General features: G+C 34.7%; 1 non-coding gene and 1 pseudogene across 1 annotated transcript; one reads left to right on the plus strand and one right to left on the minus strand.

The window, feature by feature from the left end:
* The first annotated feature begins 2109 nt into the window (after positions 1-2109).
* Positions 2110-12292, plus strand: LOC149259918 (ribosomal RNA small subunit methyltransferase, mitochondrial pseudogene; annotated as a pseudogene).
* TRNAI-AAU (transfer RNA isoleucine (anticodon AAU)) lies at positions 9676-9749 on the minus strand. The gene has a single exon. It is a non-coding gene; the product is annotated as a tRNA-Ile (tRNA).
* Positions 12293-16365: the final 4073 nt, after the last annotated feature.

Below are 16365 nucleotides of genomic sequence, written 5' to 3' on the forward strand. Positions count from 1 at the left end.
ATGGACTAATCAAGTTGCACTAACCACTCTTTTTAAATTTTGGGCAGATTTTTTATTTACAGTGATAAAGAAAATGTGTGTGTAATATTTTTTTATTAATTGTTTAATTTTTTTATTGAGTGGAGAGGTTTACTTTACAATTATTAGAGAATATATAAGTCTATTTATCTGTCAGTGTATCAAGTTGATAGTGTTTCTTTAGAATAAAAATAAATTATACTTTAAATAGAAAAATAATATAGTCTATAATAAAAATTTTATGTATATATCATGCAAAATATAATTTTTTATGGTTAAAATGTTTATTTGGTCATATATATTCTATATAGCATTTAAAAAGACAATTTAAATAATGAAAAATGATACATTATATTTGCACTTTAAAGAAATTTATGATGTAGGAGCATGAGGCTTAAAGACAAAAGGCTTCGTATTATTCCAAAAATACAAAAAAAGTTTACAAGGAAAGGAGTGGAGTCCTTTACCTGTCAATTTACAAAGCTTTCTAGATAGGATTTAGACTAGAATCTAGGATTTAGATTATCATGTAATAAATTCAAGTAGTTAGATGTAGTGGAGATTCTCGAAGAGAATATCATGCAGATTAGATAGGATTAGTTAGTTCGATCCTTTGATTTAGGATCTGGTTGTTAAATGAACCAATACTTATGTAAGTTTCGGATCATAATAAGAGGATTTTGACTGATTCGGCTTGTTTGCGATATAAGATTTAGTTGCAAGAAATCTATCTCTGTGTATTTCCGTGTAAGATTTGGTCAATCCCAGAGGTGATGCGTCCCTCCGTAATATCACTGTGTATTGTTGAATTTCCAGAGTAATCCTGAAAACTTAGAGTAATGTGTTATTTCATTTAATCACTTTTCACCGTGTATTAGCAACTACGGGTTTTGAAAGTGTACGAGTTCCTTGATCGGGCTTGAAGGGCCGCACTCATCCTTAGTCGTTGATTTTATTGTCAACGCCTTACGATCAGTCAACAACAGGGGTTAGCCTAGTGTTAACTTGTGGTTTAAATAGAAGTCCCGCAAGCTTGAGGATCTAATGGCCATTGTTACCCGATGGATATCGAGCTTGAAAATGAGCGGACGTTAACTCAAAAACCGGACCTGATATCAATTAAATTACAATTTATAAACCTTATCGACTCTATCCAAAAGAATTAAGCACGTGGAAAAGTCCGGACCCGAACTTTTATAAGTTGAGGACTTATAAACCTCATCAGGTCCGTGAGTCCAGTGAAATGTCACGCAGATCTCCGAGCGACGACACAGTGACCATTGGATCACTAAGACTGCTGACCGTTAGATCAATCTTGCATCACATCGGTCATAAGTAAGTAAACCTTGCCCTGAGGAACTTGTGATTGCGAATTTGCGATGTTTTAAGGACTTGTAAGGCACTTGTTGTTGGGGGAAATTAAGCAATTCTGCTAATTTAGTGGAATAGATATCTTAAATATATATGAGTGATACTCCGCAAGAAATTCAATAAGAAATTTAGCCCGAATTAGAGGAAATTGTTTCCGGTTTTGAATGTTTGTCATTAACGCCTGCACCCCAGCCACCATTTGTGGTATCAGAGCATCTTAAATACATTGAACATGATCTTAAGGGCCAGAGAAAGAAATCCACCATGGCTTTTAGAGTTGGAAGAGGATGTGGTAGAAGAGGAAGACCTATTGCAAATGCTGAAGTGATGGAAGCTATGCAACAGATGCAAGGTAGATTAGAAGCAATGGAAACAGGGAGAGATGCAGATGCTGGAGATGTCAGTGATTCTAAAGCTGAAGCTGCAGAAGAGGATGAACATGTAAAAGTTACTCCTGAGATGAGATTCTTTCAGTCAATGTTGAGATCCACATCTAGACCCAAAACCAAAGTTTCAATTTATGCAGGAGGATTAAATCTTGAGGAGCTGATAGAGTGGATTAACCACATGGAGAAATTCTTCGATTATGAAGAAACAGAGGATGAAAAGAAGGTAAAGTTTACTGTCACAAAATTGAAAGCATATGCAGCACTTTGATGGGATGGAATGCAGGCAGAAAGAAGAAGACTTGGCAAACAACCAATTAAGAATTGGAATATAATGGTGACAAAACTGAAAATTAAGTTTCTGCCAAGTGACTATCAGCAAACATTATTTAGACAGATTCAGAATCTTAAGACAGAGGTCTATGACAGTAAAGGAATACAAAGAGGAATTATACAAAGTGAGTATAAGAGCAGGACAAATCCAAGATACAGATGAGAAGGTTGCCAGATATGTGAATGGTCTTAAAATGGACATTCAAGATGAGATAAGTGTAATGTCTCCTAAAACATTAGAAGAGGCTTATCATATGGTACTGAATGCTGAAGAAAAACTCACGAGGAAGCAATCTGCCAGAATAGAGGTACTTTCCGAGGAAGGGGAAGACAAGGTGGTAGAGGAAGATCTACAACACCTAGAGATGGAGCTAGCAGTAGCTCAAGTCAACATACACCCACAGGAGGTGATGCAAGTGGCAGAGGGAGTTTTTCCAGAGGAAGAGGAGGCAGAGGCAGAGGAAGAGAAGTTAGATGTTACAGATGTAACAAGCTGGGACATCGAGCTTATGAGTGCCCAGAAAATGCAGGAACACCTCATAGAAATGCAATTGTTGCACAGACTGAAGAGGAAGTAGCAACGATGATAGAAGAAGAAAATGTACCAGAGAGAGGAGAATCTTTGGTAGTTAACAAAGTATTGCTAAAGCCAGCAAAGGAAGTTGTTGAACCAACACAAAGAAAGACTTTGTTCAGGACTGTGTGCAAGGTTCAAGGAAAATGTTGTCAGATGATAATTGATAGTGGCAGCACTGATAATTTGGTCTCTACAGAAGTGGTGGAGAAGTTGAAATTGAAGACAAAGAAACATCCAACACCTTACAAGGTGTCATGGCTACAAAAGGGACATCAGTTGTTAGTAAATGAACAATGTGAAGTGGATTTGCAGTTGGGCAAGTATAAAGATAAAATTTTGTGTGATGTGATGCCTATGGATGTGTGTCATATATTGTTGGGTAGACCATGGCAGTATGACAGAGGAGCTATGCATGATGGAAAGAAGAACACCTACAAATTCAACAAAGATGGTGTCAATCATACATTGCTGCCAATAGAAGAAGAAGATACATCGAAGAAACTTGAAGCAAAGACCCTTTTGCTGAGTGGAAAGGAGTACTTACAACAGATGGAGGAAGATGTGGTAATTTTTGCATTGGTTTGCAAACCCAAGGTAATAATTACTTCCACAAAAGTTTCTGATTTACCAATTGAAATTCAAGAGATGCTAGACAGTTATTGTGATATCATTGTAGATGATTTTCCTAATGAGTTACCACCCACTAGAAAAATCAGTCATCATATAGATTTGATTCCAAGAGAAAATCTACCAAATAAAGTAGCTTACAGGATGACTCCCACAGAGAATGAAGAAATCAGAAAACAGGTTCAGGAACTATTAGATAAAGGACTGATTAGCAAGAGTTTGAGTCCTTGTGTAGTGCCAACAATGTTGAGCCCAAAGAAAGATGAAGGTTGGAGAATGTGCACTGATTCAAGAGCAATTAATAAAATAACCATCAGGTATAGATTCATTTACCTAGAATTGAAGATTTGATGGATTGTTTGAGTGGAGCAAGATATTTTACAAAGCTATATTTAAAGAGTGGGTATTATCAAATAAGGATTAGAGAAGGGGATGAATGGAAAACCGCGTTTAAAACAAATGAAGGATTGTATGAATGGATGGTAATGCCTTTTGGGTTGCCAAATGAACCTAGTACATTCATGAGGCTTATGAATGAAGTTTTGAAGGAATTTATTGCTAAATTTGTAATTGTATATCTGGATGATATATTAGTTTACAACATGTCTAAGGAGGAACACATGAGACATCTGAATTATGTCTTACAAAGGTTGCAGCAAGAGAAGTTACTGTTAAACTTAAAGAAGTGTTCATTCATGAAGGAAGAATTGGCGTATTTGGGTTTTGTTGTTTCTGCTGATGGATTAAAGATGGATCTAAAGAAGATCAAGGCAATCATAGAGTGGCCTTTGCCAAAAAGTGTTTTTGAGATAAGAAGTTTTCATGGTCTTGCTAATTTTTATAGAAAATTCATAAGGAACTTTAGTAAGATCAATGATTCTATTATCAACACTATAAATAAAGATAGACACCCATTTAAATGGACTGTTGAAGCAGAAAATAACTTTCAATTGTTGAAAAGAAAGATCACTGAAAAACCTATTTTGATTTTTCCTGATTTTAATAAACCTTTCCAAGTGAAATGTGATGCCAGTGGAGAAGCCATTAGAGGTGTTTTAAGTCAGGAGGACAAACCTGTAGCTTATTTCAGTGAGAAACTGAATGAATCAAAGAAGAAATATTCTTCTTATGATAAGGAATTTTATGTAGTTGTGCAGTCATTGAAGAAGTGGAGACATTACTTGATGTCTAAAGAGTTTATACTTTATTCAGACAACCATGCATTGCAGTACATTATGCAACAACTAAAGCTTAATCATAAACATGCCAAATGGGTAGAGTATCTTCAAGGTTTTATTTTTTTCTTGAAGCACATAAATGGCCAATCAAATAAAGTAGCAGATGCCTTAAGTAGAAGAAAAATACTACTTCAAGAAAGTCAAATTCAAGTGTTGGGTTTTGATTTTCTTAAGGAATTGTATGAAAAAGACTTCGATTTTAAAGAGGCATTTGAAACTTGTAAAAATCCTGTTTTGTTATACAGAAGTAAGTGGCTTGATTATTCCTTGAAAAATGGGTTGTTGTTTAAAAGAAATCAGCTGTGCATACCAAATTGTTCTATGAGGAAAAATTTAATCAAGGAGAAACATAGTGGTGGACTTGCAGGACATTTTGGTGCAGACAAGACTTATGAGTAGTTGAACATGTTTTATTTATGGCTGAAGATGAGCACTGAAGTAGAAAAGCATGTGAAAAATTGTAAAGTTTGTCAGTATGCAAAAGGAAGAAGCCAAAACACAGGGTTGTATGTTCAATTACCTATCCCAGATAGACCTTGGGATATGGTAAGCATGGATTTTGTTTTGGGCTTACCAAAGACTCAAAGAGGAAATGATTCAATTTATGTTGTAGTTGACATATTTTCAAAAATGACACATTTTATTCCATGTTATAAAACCAGTGGTGCTACTCACATTGCTAATCTGTTTTTTAAAGAAATTGTAAGATTGCATGGGTTACCTAAGAGTATTGCTTCAGACACAGACTCCAAATTTGTTGGACCTTTTTGGAGGACATTGTGGAAGAAGCTTGGAACTAAATTGGGTTTCAGTTCTGCTTATCATCCTTGGACGGATGGACAGACTGAAGTTGTAAATAGAAGCTTGGGTAATCTTCTGAGAAGTCTTACAGGTGAACATCCAAAACAATGGGATCAAGTATTGGCACAGGCTGAATATGCATATAATGACTCTCCTAACAGGAGTACAAGGCAGAGTCCATTCCATATAGTTTATGGAATGCACCCAAGAGGAGTGTCTGAATTAAGAAATCTGGGAAAAGCTTAGATGAGAAGTGCTAAAGGGGAAGATTTTGCTTCAAAGATGCAAGCAATACATGAACAGGTAAAACAATAGTTACAGGACAGCAACATAAAGTACAAGAGCAGAGCAGACTTGAGAAGGAGAGAAGTTAACTTTGAAGTTGGAGATTTGGTTTTAGCACACCTGAGGAAGGAAAGATTTCCAAAAAGAGAGCATAACACGTTTAAGTTCAAGAAAATTGGACCATGCAGAATATTGTGGAAATTTTCTGCAAATACATATGAAATTGAATTACCCTCTGATATTGGAATATCTCCAATTTTCAATGTTGTTGATTTGTACAGGTATGAAGGTGAAAATGCAGATGACACAACAGAAGGTCAAGAGAAACAAGAAATTGGTTGGGTAAAACAGTTACCTATAGCAAAGGAATTGCAGCCAGAGAGGATTTTGGACAAGAAATTGTTGAAGAAGACAAGGGGACAGGAGTATTTTCAATATTTGGTCAAGTGGAAAGATCAATCAATTGTTGAAGCTACTTGGGTGATAGATGAAACGCTACAAAAATTGGGCAGTTCTGTAGAAGAGTTCATGTACAAGAGCCCATGAAGAATTTTGTCCTCAAGAGTCTGATGCAGGAGCATGAGGCTTAAAAGACAAAAGGCTTCATATTATTCCAAAAATACAAAAAAAGTTTACAAGCAAAGGAGTGGGGTCCTTTAGCTATCAATTTACAAAGCTTTCAGGATTTAGACTAGAATCTAGGATTTAGATTATCATGTAATAAATTCAATTAGTTAGATGTAGTGGATATTCTTGAGGAGAATATCATGCAGATTAGATAGGGTTAGTTAGTTCGATCCTTTGATTTAGGATCTGGTTGTTAAATGAACGAGTACTTATGTAAGTTATGAATCATAATAAGAGGATTTTGACTGATTCGGCTTGTTTGTGATATAAGTTTTAGTTGCAGGAAATCTATCTCTGTGTCTTTCTATGTAAGATTTGGTCAATCCCAGAGGTGTTGCATCCCTCCGTAATATCATTGTGTATTGTTGAATTTCCATTTTAGTCCTGAAAACTTAGAGTACTGTGTTATTGCATTTAATCACTTTTCACTGTGTATTAGCAACTGCGAGTTTTGAAAGTGTACAAGTTCCTTGATGGGGCTTGAAGGGCCGCACTCATCCTTAGCCTTTGATTTTATTTTCAATGCCTTACGATAAGTCAACAATGGGGGTTAACCTAGTGTTAACTTGTGGTTTAAATAGAAGTCCCGCAAGTCAGAGGATCTAATGGCCACTGTTATCCGATCGATATCGGGCTTAAAAATGAGCGGACGTTAACTCAAAAACTAGACCCGATATCAATTAAATTATAGTTTATACACCTTATCGGCTCCATCCAAAAGAATTAAGAATGTGGAAAAAGCCGGACCCGAACTTTTATAAGTTGAGGACTTATAAACCTCATCAAGTCCATGAGGTCGGTTAAACGTCACGCATATATCTAAGCGACGACACAGTGACCATTGGATCACTAAGACTGCTGACCGTTAGATCAACCTCACATCGCATCGGCCATAAGTAAGTAAACCTTACCCTGAGGAACTTGCAATTGCGAATTTGCGATGTTTTAAGGACTTGTAAGGCGCTTGTTGTTGGGGGAAATTAAGCAATTCTGCTAATTTAGCAGAATAGATATCTTAGAGATAGATAAGTGATACTCTGCAAGAAATTCAACAAGAGATTCAGCCTGAATTACAGGAAATTGTTTCTAGTTTTAAACGTTTGTCATTAACGCTTGCACCCCAACCACCAATTTACACGTGAAAAATTCCATCTCTCTACTCATGTTAGACAAGCGTTGAGAGAGATCCAATCTCTCAAGGTGCAAACCTCTTTTTTGAGTGCAAAACTTTAGGGATCTAGGTTGGTTATAATACTATAGAATATATATATTTGCATTTATGTGTCTTTTTCTTGTTCCCTCTCTTTATCTCAACCCCCAAACATACACTCTCTCTCTCCCTCACTCTTCCTCTCTTCCTCTCTCTCTTCCCTCCTGGTCTCCTCTCTCCATCGCTCCCTTGTGACTCCCTCTTTGTCTGTACCTTTCTCCCTCTAAGTCTTTCTTCTTCCTTCCCTCTCTCTCCCCCTACAACTCCATTTCTATCTCCTTATCTCTCTTTAGTCCTCTCTCTCCCTTTCTCTCCCCATCTCTCTCTTTATCTCTCTCTCTCTCCCCTCCATCTTTGTGCCTCCCTCTCTTTCTCTCTTTCCCTTCTATCCCTATCTCTCTTCCCACCTCTTCTCTATCTTCCCTACTCTCCTCTTTCCATCTCTCTAGCTCTATCTCTCCCTTGTCACTCCCTCTCTCTCTCTCCACCTCTATATCCCTATGTCTTTGTTCTTTCTTCCCTCTCTCTCCCCCTCCAACTCCATATCTCTCCCCCCCTTCTCTTCTTCTCCCTCTCCCCTCCTCTCTCTCTTCTTTCCTCTCTCTCCCACCTCCCTCTCTCTGTCTCCCCCAATACTTCTCTCTCTCTCTGCCCTCCAGCTTTGTCACTACCCCTCTCTCCCCTTCTCTTCCCTTCAATTTTCTTTTTGTCATTAGTTATGATGGATCTATGTTGGTTCTTACTAATATTATTTGTATTAGATAAATTTTACATCTTTAAATATAAATGTATTATCAATTTTAATTTTATTAAATCCTTAATTTAATTTCCATGGGAATATTTTTAGTAGTAGTTAGGATAGAGGGTCTAGATATATCTCAAAACTAATTATAACCCTTTTCCTATTAGCTTCAATTAAAAAAATGTTGTAAATTAAATTAAAATAAAATATTTGATTGATAAGCCATGGTATTGTAACAAAGTCTATTTACAAGTTAATAATATCCATGGTAAAATGTGGGTGAATATCGATGGTTAAAAATCTTGTAATATTGCTATAAAATATTTTGATTGTGAAATAAGTTGTGATTTTTTGGCATGTGGTATTAATAAACCATGGTATTAGCGCATGCTATTGTAACAAAGCCTATTCACAAGTTCATAATATCAGTGACAGAGTGGAGATGAATATCCATGTGGGGGTGAATATCCATGATTAAGAATCCTGTCATATTGTTATAAAATGTTTTTTCCGATGTGGTAATGATAAGCCACAGTGTTATAACAAAGCCTATTTACGAATTAATAATATTCATGGTAAAGTGGGGATGAATATCCATGGTTAAAAATATTTTCTTATTGTCATAAAATAGTTTGATTGTGAAATAAGTTATGTTTTTTGGGTATGTGGTATTGATAAACCATGGTATTGGCCCATGGTATTGTAACAAAGCCAATTTTTTACAAACTAATAATATCCACTGTAAAATGAGGTGAATATCTATGGTTAAGAATCTTGTCATAGTATATTTTGGTTGTGAAATAAGTTATGATTTTTGGGTTTGTGGTATTAATAAGCCATGGTATTGTAACAAAACTTATTCACAAGTTAATAACAAAATAAAAATATAACAAATTGAATTTTATTATTTTTATTACTTTAACTTTTTAATATTACTTTTAAAATTGTTTACATACTTACATTACAGCTACTCATTTACTCTATATTTTGCTGAATTTTAAAATTTTACCTAATTTAGAATTTTAATGCGATAATTTTTTTTGTTAAAAATAAATTTATGACGCATTCAAATTTAAAAGAGTAATTAATCACGTTAACATTAACAAAAAAAATATTTTTTAAAAACATAACATACTTATACATCACAAAAATATTTGTATTATTTTTTATGAACATAAGATACTTATACATTAAAGTTATATTCAAAAAAAATATTTTTATTATTTTGTAAGAACATAACACGCTTATAATGAACCTAACATACTTATACATCAAAGTTATACTGCAATTCGCTAAAATTTAGGCGACTTATCCATTCATATTTATACTTGAATTCGCTAAAATTTAAGCGACTTATCCCATTCAACAGTGAGGCCCGTTGAACATTCAGGCGACATATCGATTTTACTTATCTTCCATAAGAAGATACCTTTATACTAATTTTAAGGGATATTTGAATATGGCCTATGCAGGTCTCGAACCTGCGACCTTCGCGTTATTAGCACGACGCTCTAACCAACTGAGCTAATAGGCCAGATATTTGATTATTGGATGCGTTGAAATAGGAGAATAGTTATATAACCAAATACATTACCGAAGGATTAGGGATCAAAATTGAACACGTCAGAGCCCTTCAAAGGGGCTCTGGCAAGTCAGAGAAGTAAGAAGAAAATTTTACCAGTCAAAAAAAAATTAAAAATTGATTTTTGTCATTTAAAAAAAAAATTGGAATAATATCTTAAAATTTTTTAAGAAGTGCTGTCAAATTGTCAATTTTTTTTTAAATTTCATTTTTCCTTAAATTAGAATTTTAGGAATGAAAAAATTAGAATTTTAGGAATGTTGAATTTGTAAATTTCTTTTCATGTTAAAACTTAAGTCCCATTTTAGAAACTCCCATTTGAAAAACAACAGTTTCCTTTTGAGTTGTTTTTTCTAATTGTGCATATAATGCAAGTTCTTATTACGCCGTAAGGCGTTTCCCTCTGAAATCAACTCCCCTCTCTGCTTACCTGTCATCGTGTAAGCCACATGATTATATGTTAGACGATTGCAACAATTTCAGCCGTTGATCGTTGATTCAAAAGGGTTGCCCAAACGATTTGGGCGTTTCATTTGGCGGATCGAATAGTTTCATCAGGGCAGCTGAACCGGGCTCTCTAGTGCTACATGCGTCCCACTAACCCTGTTGGCGGGCTTTTCTTGTACTGTCTATGGGTGGAGTTGATTGATCCCAAGGCTGTACTGAGCAAGCAGCACATTCTCACAAATCCCACATTCTCACAAATCTCGGTGTTCTCAAATCCATCGTTGAGAAAGCGGACATGAGAGAAAGCGATACCGTCCTGGAAATCGGCCCGGGTACTGGAAATCTAACCCTAGAGTTGCTGCAGGCCGCCCACAGAGTCATCGCAGTCGAGATCGATCCCCGGATGATCGAAGTAGTTCACAAACGCATAAAGGGGACCGAAATGGCTCAGAGATTGGAGGTGAGTTCCAATTTCCTTTGCATCTTGTTTTTACATTCATTCACCTTATTTACCTCATTAACAATATGTCAATTCCACATGGATTGTGACTCTTCATGCCCACCCCAAGTTTCAAATCCTCAGAGACATGTTTTCCCTTCATGAGCTATTGCTTCTATGCACCTGTGTAAGCAGCGGCTCAAGCTCCGGCTCCATGTGGATGGGGCAAGGTGTAGGTCTTCTGCCACAATCACTGAGACATATGTTTTCGAATATCTGTTGTCAGCCTGCTATAGTTCGTTGTGATATTCACATAATGGAAATGGGCATGCTTTCTGCATGACCTGACTTCAGTTCATCGTGATAATCCCATAATGGAAAAGGGTGCGCTTGTTGCATTTGTAAACTGGAAACATCAACCAAAAACAAATCCTACATTGACAACAATACTGAAGAAGGTTTATTTGTGAAATACCACATACATTAAAACTTTTTCAAATCTTTGCCATTCTGAAAACTGGGTTTAGGGTGAATTTCTCATGCCTATGCGATGAAAACTGGCTATGGGGTGAAGTCCTCATGCTTATGTGATAGCAGCCTTCTTTTCTTCAGTTACTACCTTTCTCCAATCTAATGATGCTTAGAAGTACCTGTGTGCTTTGGGAAGCCATAATCTTGTAACGTACTGCACTTTCTGTCTGGCAATGAAAAATGCCAATTTTGGCAATAAAACACTTCTTCTTTTTGCAAATTTGATGTTGCAGATGGATTCCCTACCCCCTTATGTCTAATTGGGCACCTCAGTATTAAATTTATGCAATTCAAACCTGTAATTCCAAGATTCTGGCAAAATTTCTGCCAGATTTACAAGGAAAATGCACTGGAAAGAGATTCTGTTTACTGCAAGGTTAGCCTAAGCTATGTGCTTTGCAGGTTCCCTTGTGATGTCTTCGTAATTGTCTCTTGCAATTCCTTTTTTGTTCCTTGTGATTGTTGTCTTTGGTGATACCTTATTAATTTTTGGGATTACGATAAATCAAAGTTGCTCTTCTCTAATATGACTATCTCCTTTTTCTTTTCTATTATGGACAGTTGGTGCGAGGGGACATACTACGAACAGACTTGCCAACTTTTGACATATGTGTAGCCAATATACCTTACCAGATATCATCTCCGCTCATCTTCAAGCTTTTGTCCACCATGCCCAAGTTTCGAAGTGCCACCCTCATGCTTCAGAAGGAATTTGGCCACCGCCTCGTGGCAAAGCCTGGTGATTCCCTTTTCAATCGCCTGGCTGTCAATGTGGATCTTCTGGCCAGTACCAAGCTCCTTATGGATGTGAGCAAGAGGCATTTTACGCCATGCCCTAAAGTGGATTCCTCTGTTGTGAGAATCGAACCAAGGGCATGGCCTCCTCCAGTCGACTTGAGTGAATGGAATAGATTCACTCTGATGTGTTTCACCAGAAAGAATAAGACTCTCGGTGCAATCTTCCTGTTCATCAATTTTAATCTTGAAGGCATATATCCCTGCTATTGTTTATTTGCTCCCCAAGATTATCTTCTTTAAAGGCATTTAGAGCATGGATGGCAGCAATTTCTCAACAAACAGTATAGGTACATTTGCATTGTATGAGCAAATGGAGGAATTTTTCCTTTTTAGTTAAAAGGACGAATCATCTTCGGTTTTTCTTTGCAAGCAATACTTTAAGCAGACAGGCGTTTCAATATGAATTAGTTATGTTTTTTCGATCTCTTCATATTTATTTTCTTCAACATGTTTGAAACCTTTTCTTCTGGGAACTATTGTTTTTGCAAATATTTTACCTTGAATCAATTCGTCTCAGCATGCATTCAAGTTAGTTAGAATGGAATCACATAGGTTTCAGCAGTTTAGCCTAGTCGGTTGTCTCATTAGTCATGACTTATGAGATGTATGTTAAAAGACTGAAACCTGCTTATGTTAAGGTGAATTTGTGCTGAAAACAGTTTTCAATACTCACGGATCAGACCTTGATCCGAAGAAACTTGTGGGTTAATGGAAACTCATGATCACAGATATAACTGAAAAAGGGAAAAGGAAACCCTCCTATTGAACGATTTCCTCTGCGAAGTTTTTCTCAAGCTTTTGTCAAATACAAGGCAAACTCTTACATTCCAGCTTAACAGAGTTCTTCGCGGAACTGAGGTTTTAAACATTTTGTTCGTAACTGACAGGAAAAATATCTTGAAGATGGATCACTTTCAGCTGCATAATTTTTTTAGTGTCTTGTACTCTAAAGTCGGAGTACGAGGGAAAATATTCCTTGCTCATTAAATAAAGCCTCATCTGTGACTCCGTCGGTAACAACCACTCTTTAGAAGGTAGGCCCCGATATAAATACCAACATTTTGAAAGAGAGTCTAAAATCTTGAAAGGCTCTAAAGGATCATAGTGTACAACGGTGACTTCCCCACAAAGATTAGTCTTGCACATTACACAAGACTTGATCGAAGGATTTTCTGGGTAATGAAAAAGGCAATATGGGAGATTCCAATCACGTTCCAAGGCATTTTTTAAAATGTGGATGTGACAAAAGGTTGTTGTGGAACGTGCTGTTTGTATATTTTAACACACTAACACTTTACAACAATGAACTAACAATATTCATGATGAAAATAGCAATAGGGAAGATTTATCTGCATAATGAAAAAGACAATATGGGAGATTCCAATCATGTTCCAAGGCATTTTTTAAAATGTGGACGTGACAAAAGGTTGTTGTGGAAGGTGTTGTTTGTATATGGGAAATTTCTTGATCATTGTGTATAATCCTAATGTTGATAGATATGTCTACTAAGTGGTTCCAGTTAATGGGGCATTGATTTGAGTGGTCAATATATTTTTATTATTTATCAAAGTAATCTTGTGTTGTATTTGTGTTCTTCAATTTATGCCTTACGGCGTTTCCTTTGCAACATCTGATGCAAATGCTAGTTAATTATTATGTCACAATTACCTTTTGATACCATTACATTTGGCAGTTGTTCCCATTTCAAAAACAACAGTTTCTTTTCGAGTTGTTTTTTTTAATTGTGCATATGATAGAAGTTCTTATTAATTATTATGTCACAACTACCCCTTGATACCATTACATTTGGTAGTTTCAATTGAGAGCGACTAGATGTCAATATGGGCCATGTATTAGGTCTATAATTTCACTGGGTTGTGCTTGAAGGTTGCCTAAAGCAAGGTTTGATGACGATTTAAGTTGGAGAGGAGCATAGATTCATCATTCAGCAAACGACTTTCAAGCAAGGTTTAAGCACGATTTATGCTTGGAGAGGAGCGCATTCAACAAGCTTCCTAACATACTGGATTTGATTTGTTTGCGGATTCCCAATTCCTGGTATGTTTTCATATTAAAAAAGGAGATACCAAAAACATATACACATTTGTACATTCGTTTGTTGAATCCTAAACCTGTTTAGAATTTTACTAAATTTTTTCGTTCATGCAATAAACTTAAATTTGATTGAGCTACTTGTATATTGGCTTGAACGTTTTGGTCACAAAAATTTCCTACAAAATTAATCCTTATCTAAACTGGAGCAGGAATATAGGTCTCCTTTTTATCCATTAATGGTAAATGCATTCGATATATTAGTTGTGGCTCATATCAGACCTGCCTTATATACAACATCCATGGGGTTATTGTTCCACTATTTTCCTGTGGCTCATATCAGACCTGTCTTATATACAACATCCATGGGGTTGTTGTTCCACCATTTTCCTGTGAAAAAATAAAAAGAAATTTGAAAATAATTTATTGTTGTCAATTGAATTGCTCTTTTTTTTTATGCTTTTCATTATAGAAGTGCGACCTGAATATGTGCCCTTCTAAATGAAATTAAGACCTGCCCTTCAAATTTGATCACTGAGAAGGAATGCAAAACCTATTACACGCTTCTTTTTTTGACAATGGTCATGTTAGCTTTTTCCTCTTTTCTAAATAAGTAACCGAGGAAACGGCTTATTATATTTTTTTCTTTTTATTTTTCTTCAATTTATAAAAAAAATTCACATATTTTCGTGTTTATTTTATAAGTAATTTTTGTATCCAAGTTTTTGTGTTCCATAATAAATTAAGTAAAGTTTTTCGGAATCATATAAGATAATTTTTTGGTCAACGAGTTTTGAACCAATAAGTGCGGTTTATCATTAAGACCAGATGAAGCGACAAACTATGACAAAGGCTTAAATAAAAATCAATATAAAAACATAATTTCAAGTAACAACTATATTTAAACAATAATATTTAAATTATAATATTAATTCATAATTCCTAAACAAATTTTACACACAAAAATAATCATAAAAATTTAAATTCTAAAATAATAACACATATTAAAATTTATATAAGTAAAATTTTCAATAAAAAATTCACACTTAATCCATAAATTTTATATGTTTAAAGGATAGTAATATTCTTGCGTAGTGAAATTGTTTCCGAAATCAATTGGTTGCCTTCATCATCAGATCTATTCTATAACTTCCCGTACACTGCTTGGATGGTAGAAAACGTGGGTTTTTATTTTTATTTTTTGTAAATAAATTTAGTGAGAAAATAATAATATTTGATTTTTATAGTTAGTTGTGTAAATATTTTATATTAATCTTAAAAAGAAAGGTGAAAGAAGCGATTGAAATCGAAAAATCTCCAACAACATAAATAGAGACGACGGGCTAAAATTAAGTAACCCCTAGAAACCCTTATTAAATAAAATAAAAAAACAGTAAACACAGATATATAAACATTCATTTAATAAATAAATTAATTAAAATTTAACTCTCTTTTAAACAAAATTTAATTAGTCAACATAAATAAACCTTCAAACTATTAATTTAAGATTATGCACATTACTAAGTATAGTATTTAATACATAACAAAGAACTTAAATTCATAACATTGAATTCCAAATAAATAAATAAATAATAATAATAATTATAATTATAATTATAGTAATAATAGATAAATAAATAATTAAGTAAATAAAATTGTTAGTGTATTTCATTAATATTAATTTACTAATTTATTACTATATCATATTAATTTTAATACAATAATTTATTAACATATTTCCATAATAAATTAATAGATTATTATCTTGATATTAGGGTATTAATCCATTAATTAACTAAATACACTTCATTAATATAATATATATTATATTACATTATATAAATATTAATATATTAATATTATAGGGCTATGTGAGTAACATAGTAATATTATCTATAATATTAATAAACTATTAACAATATAATAATATGTTAATAGATTATTTAATTGTTGATGATGATGATGATGATGGTTAACGTCCGCTGAGACCAAATAATGGTCTATCGGACCTAAAGAAACAAATTATCTATTTTGATTTAAGATTTTATTCCTATGCTCAAAAAGCTTGGAGAGAAGCCTCCCGAGCTCACTATAATTTTGACAGTGTAAAAAGGCTAGGAAGGTCAGTATTGTAACAAAGATTGTGAAACTGAGATCTAATGTGGTTATACGCGGGCACTCTAAGAGGAAGTGGTTTTCATCTCGATGTTCCTATTCTCACATATATGGCAGATCCTTTCTGTCCATGGCGTTTTAGGAACTGCCCAACGACCCGTTTCACTATGGAGCTCATGAGAATTC

This window comes from Pinus tabuliformis, chromosome 6, assembly GCF_031772625.1.
Source record: "Pinus tabuliformis cultivar Carrire ecotype Pingquan chromosome 6, CPIR1, whole genome shotgun sequence".
Lineage (NCBI taxonomy): Eukaryota > Viridiplantae > Streptophyta > Pinopsida > Pinales > Pinaceae > Pinus > Pinus tabuliformis.